At 50.9% G+C, this 12,805-nt stretch overlaps 1 protein-coding gene across 1 annotated transcript in view; it reads right to left on the bottom strand.

Annotated features, from left to right (window-relative positions):
* Positions 1 to 5,064: 5,064 nt before the first annotated feature.
* Positions 5,065 to 12,805, bottom strand: part of LOC128797768 (serine/arginine repetitive matrix protein 2-like) — a 115,621-nt gene continuing 107,880 nt past the window's right edge. The window contains exon 3 of the mRNA XM_053960632.1: positions 5,065 to 5,185. The gene's annotated coding sequence lies outside the window, so the exon portion shown is untranslated. The remainder of the gene's footprint in view (positions 5,186 to 12,805) is intronic.

The raw sequence follows: 12,805 nt of genomic DNA, 5'->3' as shown, positions 1-12,805 counted from the left end.
AAGAAAAATGAGATTTGTACAAACTAAAGATTGCAAATGTAGCGGATCACTGAATCATTTGCCTTGTTTCCTGCCTCAGCTCTCTGGGACACACGAGCTCGTGCAAGGACGAGCCCCACACCCCAGCCCTGCTGCAGGGGTGGCACCGTTTTAGCCTTCAACCCCCCCAAAAACTGCCTGGGAGAGGTGGGGGGGACACTGATTTTGGTGAAGCTGTGGCTGAACAGTTAAGGATTGCTTTTTAAAAAAGACAGCAGACTTTTTTTATTTAAAAAAAAAATGATATATTTGTTAACTTTTTTTTTTTTTTTTTAGGGATTCAGTAGGAGAAAAAAAAAATCTTAAAGCACTCTTATAATATGGCATCTTTCTATTTCTGTATAAAAGCAGATCTTTTTAAAGTATTTCTGTAACTTAAAAGACCTGTCCTTTAAATCATATTTTGTCTTTAGGTAAGTTTGGTTCGGTTTTGGTTACAAGATCCTTCTCTTTGTGAAACTTACCTTTTTTTTTGTTTGTTTGTTTGTTTGTTTTGGTTTGTTTGGTTTGGTTTTTTTTTTTTTTGTATATTATTGTTTGCAATAAATATACATTGTATCAAAAGTTCCACCTGCCCCGGGTGTGGGATTTATTATCAGGGTTTGTTATCAGCCTCCAGGGGACACGGGAGGCTGGATGGGTTTGGGTTCATGGCTGAGGGTTGGGGTGTCCCCCCTCCCTTACCCCAAGCACATCCCAGAAAAAGCAGAGCCAGGGAATAAATGGGATTGGGGATGGGCAAATCCAGGCTGGCCAGGTCAGGGTGTGACCCCAAAGGGGACACCTGAGCTCCAGCTGTCCCCAGATCCTGCTGGCTCTGCTCCGTTTTGGGGATGCTGAGCACGAGGTGAGGAGAAAGCAGCGAGCCCAAGGGGTTTTTGGGCTTTCAGGTCATCCTTTCAAACCTGCTGCACTCCTCCCAAAAGCCCCAGTTCTCCGGCCAGCCAAGCAGGACCTGTGTCATCCTCAGGGATCGATGTCCCCTGTCCCTCCCCAGGAAGGAATGACCCCCCCCCCAACTCAGCCCAGCTTTGGTTTTCCAGCCAAACCCATCCCAAATCGCTCCCTGCTCCAGCCCTGCCCTGCTGGGCTCTGGAGCAGCTCAGGCCAGGCTTTGTCACCTCCCCCCCTGCTGCTGTCACCTCCGAGCTCGATGGGGACACAAATCTGTGCAGGCCACCCTGCAAGGCCACGGATTCCAGCTGGGAAAAGTTCTGCAAAATGTCCCAAACTCCCCCTGGAGCCGCAGCTGGCGCGGGGCTGCTGTGGGGCACCCGGAAAAGCAGAGCCAGGGAATAAATGGGATTGGGGATGGGCAAATCCAGGCTGGCCAGGCCAGGGTGTGACCCCAAAGGGGACACCTGAGCTGCAGCTGTCCCCAGATCCCGCAGGCTCTGCTGTCCCTGCTCCGCCCTGCCCCACTGAGGGCCCAGTTCCAGCGGTCAGGTGGAGATTTTATCCCCCCTGGAATCTTTTCCTGGCTGGAAAACTCCCTCTGATCCCGTCCTGCAGCCCCAGAGCACCCAGAGCTCCCGGCCACGCCACAAACCCCGCACACCTCTGCGAGGTATTTTACACTTCAGCCAAGCACCCGAAGGGATTCATTAACTCTGAGCACTAATTGGGGTCAGTGTCCCTCTGCTGTGCCGTGTGGGAACTCGTTGATCCCAGACATTTCTTCTCCTCAGCATTTGCCCCTGCCCCACTCGGACTTTGCCCGCCGCAAGTTTTGGCCTGGCTGCTTTTTGGGAGAAAAGAACAAACACAGCTCCCGGCTTTAGGGTGAGGAAGGAGCTCCAGGGAGAGCTCAGTGGGGCCACGAGCAATTCCAGAAAGCAGAAAATGCTCGTGTGGGTGGGATGGGCTGGAAAAGGAATTAGGACAGACATCTCCTGGCCCTGCAGGGCTCTGGAACAGGAGGGACCTTTCTCATCCCACCCCAAAGGGAGCGGGGCAGATCCCACCGGGATTCCTGGGACATCTCTGTCCCCACCCCGCCGTGCTCAGCTCCCCTCTGTCCCCATTTCCAGAGCCGCCTCCGCCTTCCTAGCAGGAGCATCCCTGGGATTTCTGCCTCACAAAAACCCCAAAAGAACAAAGCTCCAGCCCCAGCCTGGCCCTGCCATTCCGGCTCTGCTCTTGGGGTGGGCTCGGAAGTTTTTGGGGCTCCGCCGGACAAAGCCGAGCTGGACACGGGGCAGCTCCGAACACTCGGGGAGGGGAAAAGGCTGGAAATCCGCCCGGCTTCGGGCAGCTGTGCTGGAAAGCAGAGCGGGAGGGGTGGGGAGGGCAAGGCTGAGCGAAGGGAACTCCGGCAATGCTGCAGGGCAGGTTTGAGCGCGGCAGGTAAGGGCGCTGCGGGGACAGATGCGCAGCGAGGTGGCTGCAGGGCTCTGGGGCGGGGGGCACCGGCAGAGCCCCCCAAAATTCCTGCACAAATTCGGGATGGGGGTGGGCAGAGCGAGGCTTCTCTCCCTTGTGCAGCGCCGGGAGGAGCTGGGGTTTTTTTTTCCGCCAGTTTTCATGAGCGCTGATAAAAACAAATAAAAGAGGGAGAAAGTTTCCAAGCAGCCCCACGGCCGCTGCCTGGGACATCCCGGTTTTCCGGGCTCGGTGTCAGCTGCTCCCTCTGGGAGCTGCAATTTGCATTTTTTTCAGCCAGCTGTTGGTGCTGACATCGCCTTGGAGCCGGGGCTGCGTCCCGGAGAGGAGGAGACCGCAGGAGCCGCGCCGGGAGCCGGGGATGCGGAGCCCGGGAGGCGCTGGGCTCTCCCTCTGCCCTTCCCGGCGCCGGTTCCAGCAGGAAAAGTGAAAGCAGCGGGTTGGGAAACCTCGGGATCGCGGCAGGGAATTGCAGCCACCCGGGAGAGGGTGGGAACAAACCCAAATCCCATTTCTCCGCCAATTCTGGTTCCGTGCTGCAAAGGTGGGGAAGGTGGGGAGAGAGGAGAATTTAGAGACACGAGGCACAAACGGCTGCGAGGAATGAGAGAGGGCAAAATAAAAAAACACCAAAAATAAGACCTGAAGCTCCTCTAGCACCTCCTGCCCCTGTCCGGCTGGGAATGAGGATGCAGATGGGATCGGGAGAGCTCGGTGCCCGGGAAACTGCCAAGGGTGCTCCGTGCACGCCTGCAGGACACAGGGACACTGCTGTCCCCTCTGCCACCCCCAGCTGTCACCCATCGAGCCCGACACCAACAGTGGGAGGGGAGGAAAAGGCTCCCCAAAACCCCTCCTGCAAAGCCCCCTCCAGTGAAGAACGAACCCCTCTGGAGCGGGGATGGGTCATCCCCATGGCTGTCCCCACACCAGGCTCCAAGGCATCCCACAGAGCCCAAAACTCCCAGGATCCACTATCCAATACCTCAGTTTTAGGGGAAAAAAAACCCTGGGGATCTGCACCCTGCAGAGCCCATATCCACCACCCAAAATCCCAGTTTCAGGGGAAAATCCCATGAGGATTTGGACCCTGCACAGTCCAGACCCGCCACTCAAAATCTCAATTTCAGGGAAAAACCCTCTGGGGATCTGCACCCTGTACTGTTCAGATCTACCACTCAAAATCCCAATTTTAGGGAAAAACATCACGTGGATCTGCACCCTGCAGAGTCCATATCCACCACCCAAAATCCCAGTTTCAGGGGAAAATCCCATGAGGATTTGGACCCTGCAGAGTCCAGACCCAGCACCCAAAATCCCAATTTCAGGGGGAAAACCTCATGTGGATCTGCACCCTACAAGGTCCAGATCCACCACCCAAAATCCCAATTTTAGGGGAAAAGCCCCTTGGGGATCTGCACTCTGCAGCGTTCAGATCCACCACCCAAAATCCCAATTTTATGGAAAATCCTCGTGGGGATCTGCACCCTACAAGGTCCAGACCCACCACCCAAAATCCCAGTTTCAGGGGAAAATCCCATGAGGATTTGGACCCTGCACAGTCCAGACCCGCCACTCAAAATCCCAATTTCAGGGGGAAAACCTCATGTGGATCTGCACCCTACAAGGTCCAGATCCACCACCCAAAATCTCAATTTTAGGGGAAAAGCCCCTTGGGGATCTGCACTCTGCAGCGTTCAGATCCACCACCCAAAATCCCAATTTTATGGAAAATCCTCGTGGGGATCTGCACCCTACAAGGTCCAGACCCACCACCCAAAATCCCAAATTCGGGGACTGATGAGCCCCCACAGCAGAGTTTCTCACAGCTGGGGAGGATCTAACCCTCAGTCCCTGAGGTGACAGCTCTGACGTGCTCCCCCAGCCCAGCACAGGTAGGACAGAGTTTCTGTCCCCTCCCACATGTGTCAGAAAGAAAGAAAAAAAAAAAAAAAAAAGCACTTTTACATCTGATTTTCCTGCTGCCAGCGTGGGGATTAATTACACACCTCGTCTGGGCAGAGCCCAGCTATCACCACGCAGAGTCTCGCTCCATAAATTTTCAACTGCTAATAATAAGGCTGGACAGGAGTTTTAAAGCTTCAGTGGACAGTTTACAATTAACCTACTCCTGTCAGCTGGAAAATCACCTTAAAATGGGATTCCAGCTCTCTCGTCTGACTCACTTGGAGGGGGAGTTTCACTTTTGGAGAGTGAGAAACTGCCCTGGAAACCAGCGAAGGTCCCGAGCAGAGCCAGGGGAGGCCCCAGGGGCGCTTTCAGCTCAGGGCTGACCTGAATTCCTCCCGATATCGGAGCAGATTTCACCGGGTGTCCCACGGGACTGCCAGCCCAGCCCTTGGAAGCTGGAAATCAGCTCCGTGAGCTCGGGAGCTTTTCAGGCTCACCCCAAGCAAGTTTTTCATCAAGGAGACAAAGCACACCTTGGATTTAGCAGCTGGGGGGGGAGGAAAATGTGGATTTTGAAGCTCCAAACTAGCAGAGATGCCCCAGGAATGACAAACACAGAGCACAGGATGCACCCACCTCACCAGCCCCGTTGCTTCCCGATTCTCCGTGGGGTTTTTTTTTTTCTTTTTTTTTCCAAGTTGGGAGGTGAATTCCATCAGCTGGAGTCACCATCCCAGTGGTCACGTCCCAGCTGAGCCGGGGTGACCAGGACATCCCTGGAGCTCGGGATGTCTGACACCCTCTGCTCCCTCTTTTAGCAGCTCGCTCACAACTCTTAAAGATGAAAATCATCCTAAAAAAAAAGAAAACACGGAGTTTTACTGCGAGGGTGGGGAGGCTCTGGAAGAGAATTCCCAGAGAAGCTGGGGCTGCCCCATCCCTGGAAGTGTCCCAGGAGCAACCTGGGATGGGGAAGGTGGGAATGGGTGGGATTTAAGGTCCCTTCTCACCCAAACAATCCCATAATTCCATTTAGGGAAGCTTTGGGATCCAAACCTCGTGGAGCCTCCCAGGTTTGTCCCTCATCTTCGCCACAGCTCCAAGTGAAGCTTCCCAGAGCTCCCCCCCTGGAAACACCTTTGAAAAGCCCCAAGAACGAATTCCATCAGCGAGGAGCAGCTCGGGCAGAGGGGGGGAGCGGGGAGCCGCCCAGTCATTTTCTGTGATTAAAAGGCAAATTTTATTCCTGGAGAAACTTGGAAGCAAATGTGGCGTTGCCATGGTTTCACACCCACTGGCTGGAAATGACAATATTAGCAGGGTGACCTGGTAATTAGAAACTGTGCCCCCAGGTCAGGCTGCGGAGAAAATAAAGAGAGATTAGGGCGTGCTAAAGACACCGCATAATGCTGCGGGCTCCTGCGCTCCCCACCTTTTATAAGCGGCCCATTTAAATGCAGATTCTGACTTTCCACCTGGGGCTGCTAATCTGTCTCACAGCCAGATCAAACAATGAGGCAGCGCTCCGCACTGTGGGGCCGCGCTGCTCTGGGGCTCGGGCTGGCATCGGGGCCCTGGCGCTGCCTGTCCCCCTTTTCTCAAGGGAAAACCCCGCGGGTTGCATTCGCAGGTGATTGTTTGTGCGCCTTGCGTGGCTGCGTCCTCCTCTCCCACCCCCAAATTCCAATCATTTGGAGCAAAACAGGCTCAGATTTTCATCCTCCTCTCCCATCCCAAATTCCATTTGGAGCAAAACAGATTTTCATCCTCCGCATCCCCAAACTCCAATATTTTGGAGCAAAACAGGCTCAGATCTTCATTCTCATTTCCCCCAAATTCCAACAATTTGGAGCAAAACAGGTTCAGATTTTCATCCTCTTCTCCCACCCCAAATTCCAATAATTTGGAACAAATCAGGCTCAGATTTTCATCCTCCTCTCCCATCCCAAATTCCATTTGGAGCAAAACAGATTTTCATCCTCTCCATCACCAAACTCCAATATTTTGGAGCAAAACAGGCTGAGATTTTCATCCTCCGCATCCCCAAATTCCAATATTTTGGAGCAAAACAGGCTCAGATCTTCATTCTCATTTCCCCCAAATTCCAACAATTTGGAGCAAAACAGGTTCAGATTTTCATCCTCTTCTCCCACCCCAAATTCCAATAATTTGGAACAAATCAGGCTCAGATTTTCATCCTCCTCTCCCATCCCAAATTCCATTTGGAGCAAAACAGATTTTCATCCTCTCCATCACCAAACTCCAATACTTTGGAGCAAAACAGGCTCAGATTTTCATCCTCTGCATCCCCAAATTCCAATATTTTGGAGCAAAACAGGCTCAGATCTTAATTCTCATTTCCCCCAAATTCCAACAATTTGGAGCAAAACAGGTTCAGATTTTCATCCTCTTCTCCCACCCCAAATTCCAATAATTTGGAACAAATCAGGCTCAGATTTTCATCCTCCTCTCCCATCCCAAATTCCATTTGGAGCAAAACAGATTTTCATCCTCACCATCACCAAACTCCAATACTTTGGAGCAAAACAGGCTCAGATTTTCATCCTCCGCATCCCCAAATTCCAATATTTTGGAGCAAAACAGGCTCAGATCTTCATTCTCATTTCCCCCAAATTCCAACAATTTGGAGCAAAACAGGTTCAGATTTTCATCCTCTTCTCCCACCCCAAATTCCAATAATTTGGAACAAATCAGGCTCAGATTTTCATCCTCTCCATCCCCAAACTCCAATACCTTGGAGCAAAACAGGCTCAGATTTTCATCCACTTCTCCCACCCCAAACTCCAATAATTTGGAGCAAATCAAGCTTAGATTTTCATCCTTCTCTCCCACCCCAAAACTTCAACGATTTGGAGCAAACCAGGCTCAGATTTTTATCCTCATCTTCTGCAAAACCCCAATAATTTGGAGCAAACCAGGCTCAGATTTTCATTCTCATCTTCCTCCAAACTCCAGTGATTTGGAGCCACCTCCCTGGGCAGTTCCAAGGTCTGACCACCCTTTCCACGTAGAAATTCCTCCTGATGTCCAGCCTGGACCTCATCTGGTGCAGCTTCTGACCATTTCCTTCTGTCCTGACATTCCCTGGGAGCAGATCCTGACCCTCCCCGGCCGTTCCCTCCTGCCAGGAGCTGTGGAAAGCCTCAAGGCCTCCCCTGAGCCTCCAGGCTGAGCCCCCCCAGCTGCTCCTCAAAAAAATGCCGAAGGAATCATTCCCTGCCAACCCAATCCCTGCCACTCGCAGCAGAAAGATTCCCCCGACTCTGCCCACGGGAAAATGTCGGGAAAAGCAGATTTGGTGGCGTTTCCCAAGGTGTTTCCAGCTGCTTTTCCCTGGTGGCAGCTGCTGCTGGTGGTGGTGGGGACTGTCCTCAATCAGGGACGGCAGAGAGGAACAATCCCCAATTAATTAGCAGGACGTTCAAAGGCATCCAGTGTAATTCCAGTGTCACCACAGGCAGGTGACATCAGCACCGCCGGGAGGGAAAGGTCGGAGCTCCTCAGAGCTGCACCTGGCCCTTGAGTGCTCTTCACTTTCACTAAGAGCATTTCAGGGAGCGCTAATCCCGGCCCTGGCAGCTCTCAGGGGCATCAGGCACGGTCCCCAGCTCCTCGGAGAGCGCCTGCAATTTTATCCGCTTCCCTGAAGGTGCCAAAGCCAAGGGCTCGGGGTCCAGACCCGGTAAAATGTGGGATTCGGGTCCCACTCCCCCCTCCTGGGATGGATTTTGACATCTCTGTGGCCTGGAAAGCTGAGCTCAGCCAGCTCCGACCAAGCAGTGGCAGCATTCCCAATTCCAGAGCCACCTCGAGCTTTCGGAATAGGAGAGGAAGAGGAAAAATAATTCCCGGGAGTCTTGGGAGGACACAGTGGAGGATGCTGCCTTCCCCTCCTTTATCCCAACCTTTGTAAAATGGCAAACACTGGAAGGGAAAGCCGGCAGGGAATCCTGGAAAAAAAATCCAGACACCCTTGGGAAGAGCAGTGGGCAAAACCCTTCATTCTGGAAAAATCCAGGGAAAAATCCTGGAAAAGGATCTGGAAGCCCTTGGGAAGGGCAGTGGGCAAAACCCTTCATTCTGGAAAAATCCAGGGAATAATCCTGGAAAAGGATCTGGAAGCCCTTGGGAAGAGCAGTGGGCAAAATCCTTCATTGTGGAAAAATCCAGGGAAAAATCCTGGAAAAGGATCTGGAAGCCCTTGGGAAGAGCAGTGGGCAAAACTCTTCATTGTGGAAAAATCCAGGGAAAAATCCTGGGAAAGGATCTGGAAGCCCTTGGGAAGAGCAGTGGGCAAAATCCTTCATTGTGGAAAAATCCAGACAAGAATACTGGAAAGGTATCTGGAAACCCTTGGGAAGAGCAGTGGGCAAAACCCTTCATTCTGGAAAAATCCAGGGAAAAATCCTGGGAAAGGATCTGGAAACCCTTGGGAAGACCAGTGGGCAAAACCTTTCATTGTGGAAAAATCCAGAAAGAATCCTGGGAAAGGATCTGGAAACCCTTGGGAAGACCAGTGGGCAAACCCCTCCATTTCCATTTATTTTGGTGACAAAACAGGGATTGCTCCTTGGAGCGACGCCGGGGTAAGAAAGGAAGACAAAGGAACGATGGAGGCACTGGGAGAAGGGGGCAAAGCAAGGCTGGATCCCTCCCCGTGCCCACCTCTGGCATCCCGGCACAGCTGAGCTCCTCCGTGCCTCAGTTTCCCCCACTTTCAGCTCCTGCTGCGCCGCACAAACAATTCCTTTGGTGCCTGCGAGCCACCGGCCCCATTTTGCACCATTTTCTTGCAGATATCAGCCCCGCAGAGCTGATTTTGGGCACCTTATCCTTACCGGCAGCGCAGACACTGAGATACCACCCCCCCCCCCCCAAAAAAAAAAAAACCAAAAACAACAACCAAAAAAAAAGAAAAAAAAAAAAAAAAACCAAAAAAAAATCCAAACCTGAGCCTTATCAACTCCATCCTCTCCTTCCCCTCCGCTGCCCGCCGCCCCTTTTGCTCGCCCCCGCTCCTCCCGCCTGCCCGAACTGTCATGGTTTGTTTTGTTTGGGTGGATTTTCTTTCTCCCTCTCCCCCCTCCCCGGCCAAACAGAGACTTTTCCCATGGAGCTGCAGCCCGCTCCGGCCTCATTAGCATCCTGGTGCATAATTAGAGGCGCGGGCATTGTCATGCAAAGCAGCCTCGGATGACAACACTTCAGCCCGGACGACGCAGGAACGCCGCGAGCAAGTTTCTCACACTGGTTTTTAGCCAAGGCAAGGCGGGCTCCGCACGGCTCGGAGATTTTAATTAATTAATTAATTGATTAATTAATGGGTGCCGCGCTCCCCCCTGACAGCCCCCTGCGCCCCCCGCCCCGTCCGTGGGCTCCAGCTTTTTGCGGAGTGGAATCTTGGAAGGGTTTGGGGTTGGAAAGGACCTTGAAGCTCATCCCAATCCCACCCCACACCTCAGGGATGCTCCAAGCTGGCCTTGGGCACTTCCAGGGATGGGGCAGCCATGGAATAATCGGAATAATCTGTGCCACCCTCCCAAGGAACGATTTGGAGCAAATCAAGCTCAGATTTTGATCCTCATCTTCCCCAAAACTCCTGTGACTTGGAGCAAGCCATGCTCCGATTTTTCATCCTCCTCTCCCACTTGAAACTCCAATAATTTGGGGCAGAACAGGCTCAGATTTTCAGGGAAGGATTCCTTCCATGGAATACTTTTAACTCAATAAAAATAAATTAAAGGGGAGGATTTTTCCTCCCATAGGATACTTTTAAGTCAATAAAATAAATGAAAGCCCCAGCCCAGGCAGCCTCAGGATGATTTCCCACCAAGCACACGGGACAGGAGGGCAGAGCCCAGGTGGGTTTTGTCCTCCCTAAAGCCTCACAGCAGCCAGGAAGGCTCCAAAAGCTTTTCCTGCTCCCAAATCAACACCTTCGAGGGGTTTCTGCTGGGTCTGGGTGGACGCTGCTGGTTGGGGGAAGAAGGGAGAGCTGGCCCAGGACACCTGAGGGGAGGAGCTGGGCTGGATCTGAGCCCCTCTCCTGGAATCTTCCCCATCCCTGCTGCTTTTCCCTGCTCCTCGGGCAGGAGATGGGAGCAGGTTGATGTAAAAGGCACTGAGAAGAGTCATTTCCCCCAGAAAAGCTATAAAATAGGAGCTGATTTTCAAATAACTCCAGCAGAGCCAGGGGAAAACTCCCAGATTCCCTGATCCCACTGAGAGCAGCACATTCAGCACAGGGCCGAGCAGAAGATCAGCTCAGAAAGGGAGAATAAAAGTGGATTTATGGCTCCAAGAAATTCCCAAGCCCCATTTCCAGAAGGGATTTTCCTTCCCAAAGGGCAAAGTCCCATTCCCTGGCAGTGGGATTTGCAGCCTCACTTCTGCAAAGAGTTTCAGAGCCTCCAGTCAGAGGATTTTGCTCTATGGGATAAAGTTTAGAGCCCTTTTATCAGCTCCAGAATCTTTTATCACCCCCAGAATCTTTTATCAGCCCCAAAATCTTTATCTGCCACAAAATCATTTATCAGCCCCAAAACCATTATTGACCCCAAAATCTTTTATCACCCCCAGAATCTTTTATCATCTTCAAAATCTTTTCTCAGCCCTAAAATCTTTTATCATCCCCAGAACCTTTTATCACCCCCAGAATCTTTTATCTTCAAAACCTTTTCTCTGCCCCAAAACCTTTATCAGCCCCAAAATCTTTTATCATCCCCAGAACCTTTTGTCAGCCCCAAAACCTTTATCACCTCCAAAATATTTTATCATCTCCAGAACCTTTTATCACCCCCAAAATCCTTTATCAACCCCAAAATATTTTATCAACCCCAGAATCTTTTATCAACCCCAGAATCTTTTTTCAGCCCCAAAATATTTTATCAACCCCAGAATCTTTTATCACCCCCAGAATCCTTTTTCAGCCCCAAGGTCTTTTATCAACTCCAGAATTTTTTCTCAGCCCCCAAACCTTTTGTTAGTCCCAAAACCTTTCCTCACTCCCAAAACCTTTCCTCAGCCCCAAAATCTTTTATCACTCCCAGAATCTTTTTTCAGCCCCAAAGTCTTTCCTCAACCCCAAAACCTGTAGGAGGGAGCAGAGCCAGAACCAGCCCAGGTTTCTGCCCCTCCCTGCTCCAGCCCCTGCTGTGTCCAGGGAAGTCCTGGAAAAGTCCCCAAAATCCCTCCAAGATGCATTTCCAGTTCCCTGAGAGGAGAGGAAATCACTGATCCCTCTCCCAGCTCTTGGAATTTTAGGAGCTTTTTTTTTTTTTTTTTCCCCTGGGTAAATCTTTGTTCTCCTTTCTCGCCAGGGAAGTGATTTTGCAGCAGGAGAAAAAAAATTAAAAAAAAAAAAAAAAAAAAAAAAAAAAAAAAAAGAGTTGATTTTGGGGTGGATCACTGCAAGGACTCAAAGGAACAGCACAAATTCCCAATCTGGCCCTGCTCGGCTGCTCCCTGCTCCACTCCTCCTGCAAAGTGAAAAAATAACCCGGAGAAATCAAATATTCCCTAAAGCTGGGCCTGCAGTTAATGTTCAGCAGCTCAGAAAAAAATGACAACTCTTTGTTTAGACTTTCTCCTAATTCATATTTCATCCGGGCCTCCCCTAATCCAGACTCAATCCATCTTCCCTCCTGTTTGTTTTCTCTCCCTCCTCCCTTTTTTTTTTTTTTTTTCTTTTAACCTGTTTAATCCTTTTAAGTTCAAGGATTTGAAAAGCAAATACTATAAAAGATGAAAGGTGCGTTGGAGGAAATCAACTTTGATAAGAGGCTTTTATGGCTTGTAAACCTTATTCCGGCCCTTGGGCTTGAAAGGCAGCACTAATTTTAAGAGCTTTATGCAAGGCTCACGTTGAGCTTCAAAAAAAAAAAAAACCTGTTCCAGCCTAAAAATTATGGGGTTCAGGGGCTTCTCCTCACAGTGGCCCAAATTTCGGATCTGGATTTTTAGGAACTCAAGAAATAGCAAAAAATGAGTTTGAAATAAGAGGGGGGAAATAAAATATTTGGATTAACAGCATAATCCTGAATGAATTCTTGATATTCCCTTTAAAGCTTTGCACCTGCAGCAGCTCCAGCCACGATCCCACACCTGGACTTTTACAAACCCAAGGAACAGCCAGAGCAGCTTTAAAATGAAGGAAAAAGCCCACTAAAAATTCGGATTAACAGCACAGCCCTGACTAAGCCGCTGGTGTGATATTCCCCTTGTAGCTTTGCACCTGCAGCATCCCCAGCCACGATCCCACACCTCCCCTGTGCAGGGAAAAGCAGCTCTGAAAGGGTTAAAGAGCCCCAGCCCCACGTCCTGGCCGGGCTCCAGCTTCTCCCGTGGGGCTTCTGCGTTTATTCCTCTCGTTATTTTTTTTGGTGTTATTGTCCCTGAAAAGCAAAAGCTGTTTGCAAACACGGCGATCCAGCAGTTTGCACCTCTGCGAAAC

This window comes from Vidua chalybeata, chromosome 19, assembly GCF_026979565.1.
Source record: "Vidua chalybeata isolate OUT-0048 chromosome 19, bVidCha1 merged haplotype, whole genome shotgun sequence".
Classification (NCBI taxonomy): Eukaryota; Metazoa; Chordata; class Aves; order Passeriformes; family Viduidae; genus Vidua; species Vidua chalybeata.
This window is presented reverse-complemented; position numbering and strand designations above follow the sequence as displayed.